Raw genomic sequence first — 6,000 nt, 5'->3', positions numbered from 1 at the left:
ACTTTTTTCTGGCAATCCTAGCCATTTTACATACAATTTGTTATTCTTTTTCTTTAATATTTTTTCAATAAGATATGTATCTGGATATTTTGTTTTACTGAGTTCCTCTTCATAAAATCTTCCTTTCAGTATTTTATTATAATTATCTTTTAATATATAAGTATACCTGTTGCCTGGTAAAACTCGAACCACTGTAAACAATTCGGTGCTCCAATTTTTTGTGTAACTTTTCTCAAATAAATGCTTAAATTTACTAACTCGCACCTTATCTCCTATTTTAAATCTGGGTTTCTCTGTTGTGTATTTATACTTATGACAGTAAACAGTAGAAATCAATCGTTGTTCATCAGATTTAGTTACCTCGGCAGGTTTCATATGTATGGTTCTATGCATGGAATTATTGTAATTATGTACTAGGTCAGGTAAAATTTCTACCCATTTATAGTTACCCTGTAGAGTAAATTGTTTCCACATGAGATTTTTTAATGTTCTGTTGAATCGTTCTACTATACTTGCTTTAAGATCACTGTATGTAGAATAATGTTTAATATTATGTTGATTCATTAATTTGGTAAATGTGGAATTGTAAAATTCTTTTCCTCTATCTGTGTGCAAATAATTCGGTATCCTACCTTGCTCGAAAATAAATTTGAAAGCTTCAGCGACACAAGTTGCTGTTTTAGATTTTATAGGAATTGCCCATGCATATTTGCTAAATGTATCTATCACGGTAAGTAAATATTTGTAACCATGATTTATCTTATGTAAATTTTTTAAAACCCCTGTAGACATTTCTATCAGATCACCCTCCCACAGATCATCTATGCTTTTTGTTACCACAGATAATCGTTTGTAATTACGACGGGCTGGTCTGTGTAATTCATTAACTATACCTTGTCTAGACATCTAGTGCGAAGAGAAAATATTACATAAAATGGATTAACCTCAGGGTATAATTGTCTTATGTCAAAAATTAATTTATCACCAGTTTCAATATGAAAAAGCGATAATTGTTCATCCTCATGTATTTTATATTTGTTGGCAGATTCATCCCAGTATGCTATAGGTATTTGAACTGCTTTGTGTATACCATCTTTTCTTATTATAGTAAATTTGGGAACTTCGACATGTTTTATATTATTTAGAAATCTAAACTTCAAAAATCTAAGTTGGCCATCAACAAAAAATTCGTGTGCCTGTGCGTACGGGTATAATTTGTAAACATTACCTGCATTAACATATGTCCAGTGCCCTCGAGTGTTTGGAATACTTCGTAACCTAACAATTTCCATAGAATAAAACTGACGAGAATCTGCATCGTCTAATCTGCTTAATACCGGTTCCAGGTGTTCGCTGATAGTACGAACCAACTCATCGTAACCCGGTTTAATTTTCACTTCCACATATACCTGTTTGAATTGTTCTTTCAAATCATGCAATTGATTGGCGAAATTCGATAAGTTCGATTCTTGTGCTGCTTCAATGGTGCTAATTTGCACCTTAATATTCGAGATAATCTGCTGTAAACTTTCTACTAGTTTCAATTTCGAACTCTGGCTAGCGAGATCGTGTACTTGATTTCTGATGTCCATAAATAATAAGTTTAGTTCATTGATTATTTGGTTGGTGTGAAGATTAGCAACAGTTTCTTTGATTTGTGCAATTTCCCCCTGAATATTTTTAATATCTTCAGATTTGAGTATTCGATTTACTGCTCTCTTCATGGCTCTTATTTCCTGTGAAGTAGGCAACCCTGCTACAGTATTCTGAAGTGTGGTCAGAGATAATTTTACAGCATCGAGTTCGGTTGCATCTGCAACAGTTTTCAAAATTTCTTGCAGTTGGGTTATGTCATCTTGAGTAGGCGTAGATTGCTGCAGTGTTTCTAACTTATTCTGTATGTCATCTATGAGATGGTGGAAATGAGATAATTCAGATTCGGTATTGAGATTTTCTAATTTAGCAACTTGTTGTTGTACTAGGGCTAAAGTTTCGGTGATACCTGGCAATTTTGATTCCAGAGTTTCCTGTACAGTAATTAATTCATTTTTCATAGTTTTAAGAGTATCTTCGATGTGAGCTATGGTTGCTTGTATCTTACCAAAATCCTCAAAAGTTTCCAGCTGCAATTTAATGTTTGTTACACTACGAGCAATGGCATTGAGTTCAGTAGATGAAGGCAAATTATGAATAAAATCTTCCAATGTTTGAAGTTTGGTTTGAACTTCGGTTATGGCTGAATGCAGTTCATCTGTCTGCAGTTCTATTTTAATATTTTCCAGTGTAGGAATCTCGAAAGATTGAACCTGTTCTCGTAATTTGGTAATACTCGCATTTACTTGTTCAAATTCCTCTTGAGTTTTGATACCCTGAACAATGGTTTGCAGTTCGGTGCGAATACTATTCGCTTGCTCGTTTAATTGCTGTTTCAATTGTTCGGTATTGGTTATCTGCATTTGTCGAAATTTATCGAGTTCATTTTTTAATTTGGCTACACTTTCCTCCAAGTTTTGAAGATTGTCTATTGAGGCTAAATTGGTATATTTTTCCAGTAGAGATTTGAGTTCTCCATCAATTTTTACTATGGGGTCAATCAGTTGAGTTTGAAGATTTGTGATTTCTGCTTGTATATTCACATTTAATGAATTTTGTAAAATTAATAAATCTGATTTAAGTTTTTTTAGACGTTCATCTAATCTAGATATATCATTGGAATTATCCGGTATTTCCTGTCTTCTCCTGTTCCCAAATATGTCCATAATATATTTGTTATTTTATTTATTTATTATTATTTTGTTTTCGGTATTTTATATATTTCATAAATTCATAGATTCATAGATTATTCTTATTTCGATGAAGAGAGGAATTAATTTATTATACTCCCCAATTGTTTCAGCATACAGGAATTCACCTGCTTGCACTTCGTATGTTGTGTCGGGACTAATTGCATTATGCTTAATTCTATACAAATTCCGACCTATGTGTACAAGTGCTGCATTGGATGGAGAGATACTTATTTGCATTTTCCCACTGACAGGAATTTTATATGATGGTTTGTTATTATTGAATACATGTAATTGTTTCCCTGTGTCTTCATCAATTTGGTACCAGATACTATTTAGATGAATGATGACCAAACTTCTCAGTTTACTAAGAATATTTTTTATAATATCCATGTTGACTGGAATTTTCTCTATTTGTTGAATATGTTGTTTCTTAAACCCAAACACATTCATTGGCATAATTAGAAAATATTTATATGGTTATTTTATTAATATATTTGCATAAAATATGTTGAGGTTTAGGATTCTTCTCAAAACTATAAAATTTTAGATAATTAATTATTTTAACAAACCTCTTCTCTCAACTTCCTAACAGTATAAGAAATAAAAATTAGTACACATCTGGTGATATAGAGATATACAAATACAGGATCTTCGGTTCAGATCTGAACCGAATAGATGCTGGGGTATTTTGCTAAAATTTGTAATAATTTATAAGTAAACCGGAAGTGGACCGGAAGTGGACCGGAAGTAGACCGGAAGTAAACCGGAAGTAGACCGGAAGTGGACCGGAAGTAACTTAGCACTTACTTTTAACTTAGCACTTCGCTTTAATTATTGAAAAATAAAATTTTAGCAAAAGTTATAGAGGGATTTTCAAAAATTAGCAATTTTGCACTATGAAAATTGGAATTTGAGCTTTGACTTTTTTTTGCGCTTGTATTGTGTCACTTTTGTAACAGTCAAAGTTCGATTTTGAGTATATTACTGTATAGGTGTACACAATAAAAGTAAACCAAAATTTCGGGGGTGGCCCAGAACGTACCGTTTACCCTACTTAAAAATATAGTTTAATTTATTTATGAAGCGCATCCACGCTTCTGCAAAAAAATTGTATTTACTGGTTGACGAGCAGCGGAAATCATCCTATACCGTATTTCCCTACCACGCTCAAATGAAAATTGCCTTTCCTTCTTACTTGTATGAAAAATCATTGTAATTACCAGCGAGTCCTTCCCGTACATGCTGAAATTTGAATTGTTGTAAACAAATACTCGTTTTTGGACACATGTTTTTAATGCTATATAATATTTTCAATTTTTTGCTTTTTTGAATTTTTTAGGTATAGAATATTTTAGAACTTTAGAATAATTTTCTTATAATTATTGCTATTTTTAGGGCAGTTCCATCTGCCGGATAAATTATAATAATAATAATTTCCCATCATGCCCGGTTATCACTTAAGTGGCCAGGTATATGATTCTATGACCTTTGGAATATCCAAAAATTCAAGATTGTAAGAATTTTAGACTTACGTGTATATTATTCTTGGTGTATCAGTGAACAGTTGCTGCAAAGTGTCTCATAGAGGTCTAGAAGGGCTTTATATTATTAATATCGCTTTATTTGTATCAAGTAAGTGATTTGTCTAGTTTATTTGGTAATGTTTTGTGAAGGACAATATATAGTATGGTGTGAAAGTTTTCTTTCGATAACATCAGAAAACCTTTCAGTAATTTATCTCATTAATTAGTTGCGAAAAAATTACAAATAATAGCTTACTGTTTCGTTGAAAATCTTTTCTGTAATAAATATATTTGTCGGAGCAACAGAAAACGTTGATCCAGATGAATTCCTAGAACAGAAATGTGAAAACAATATGTGTTAACTGAATTTGTTACTTCTAAATTCTAGACTAATGTGATTTACATTGACTTATAAGTTGTTGATAATCTACAATTTTTCTGGTGCTAAATTCTAACAGAAATAACATATGTCGATTATACTTTTGCCATACAACACCAAGTTCTGTTCATTTAATTTTCCAAGTAGGGATAGTGAGGTTTATTCTAAACTAAAGAACGTTTAGAATGTTTCAGATAAACTATTGAATACGATTAATACGAAAAACATTTTATTAATACACGGGAAATGTGCAATGGCAATTCAAGATATCTCTGAAAATCTATTTATTGATTTTCTTACATAAAAATGTTAAAAATTATATCCATATATATATATATATAAGCCACAAATAACATAAAAGAACACTTTCATTAACAAGTTTTGAAGAGTTGTGCATTAACAATGCAAGGACAATTTTATTGTATCTTCTTTCAACATTAGATTATGATCATTGACGTACATAAAACACAACTTGAAGATGATCATAATGATGATGATAAATGCAAGGGAATACTCCAGAAGGTACCTGGATTTCTCATAACAATATATGTATATAGAAATAAATTATGATAATATATTGCCTCTGCTCCATTAGAACGAACATTTATTTGTGGTGGATATTTTTTATCTTAACGATTTAATAAGAAAATTAAGATTGAAAGGAAAACTTGATTAAACTTCGTTTACGAAATAACCTCTTTTTAAGATATGATGCTTCTTCGTTCTTGGGTTGAATTACAATATGTATATTATAATGATTATGTAAAGTCTAGCAAAGTAAGTCCAGGCAGTGAACATACAGAAGGTTTGAGTACAATCTGAACACAGTGTATTCACAGTGACAAAGCACTGTTAGGTTAGTACTTTTTACAATAATTGTATCAAGAATAACTTTCACTTATAGTAGTTACTTTTTCAACACTCAAAATAATTGCAGTGAGAAGAAGTTACAAATTTGACAAATATATTTTAATTTGTGGTCTCTGTTAGTATAGGCTGTGCTAGTAGGTATCTAGTTTATAGAGGTGTACAGTTTAGGGATGCGCAGTAACGGAGGGTAAAACACTTATTGATTGATTATAGCCTACTTATTGCTTATTATGAACACATTTGTATCGATCATTATTTACTTGATTTTGTCCAAATGTTTGGATTTAATTGACCATGCAATATCATTTTGGAATTTCCATCTGTTTTGTTTCGGAACGAAAACCAGGAATTAAAGATAGAATCGCCCTTGTACATGTACACCTTTGCATGGTAAATATGTAATAGTATTGCCATCAATAAATTGGCGTTAGTCTGAACGTAA

At 31.4% G+C, this 6,000-nt stretch overlaps 1 protein-coding gene across 1 annotated transcript in view; it reads left to right on the top strand.

Annotated features, from left to right (window-relative positions):
• Positions 1-4,284: 4,284 nt before the first annotated feature.
• LOC146002569 (uncharacterized) overlaps positions 4,285-6,000 on the top strand; it is a 205,775-nt gene continuing 204,059 nt past the window's right edge. The window contains exon 1 of the mRNA XM_083140509.1: positions 4,285-4,418. The gene's annotated coding sequence lies outside the window, so the exon portion shown is untranslated. The remainder of the gene's footprint in view (positions 4,419-6,000) is intronic.

Source organism: Lepisma saccharinum, chromosome 18 (assembly GCF_977018435.1).
Source record: "Lepisma saccharinum chromosome 18, izLepSacc3.1, whole genome shotgun sequence".
Lineage (NCBI taxonomy): Eukaryota > Metazoa > Arthropoda > Insecta > Zygentoma > Lepismatidae > Lepisma > Lepisma saccharinum.
The sequence above is the reverse complement of the archived record's forward strand: the minus strand, read 5'-3'. Positions and strand labels throughout refer to the sequence as shown.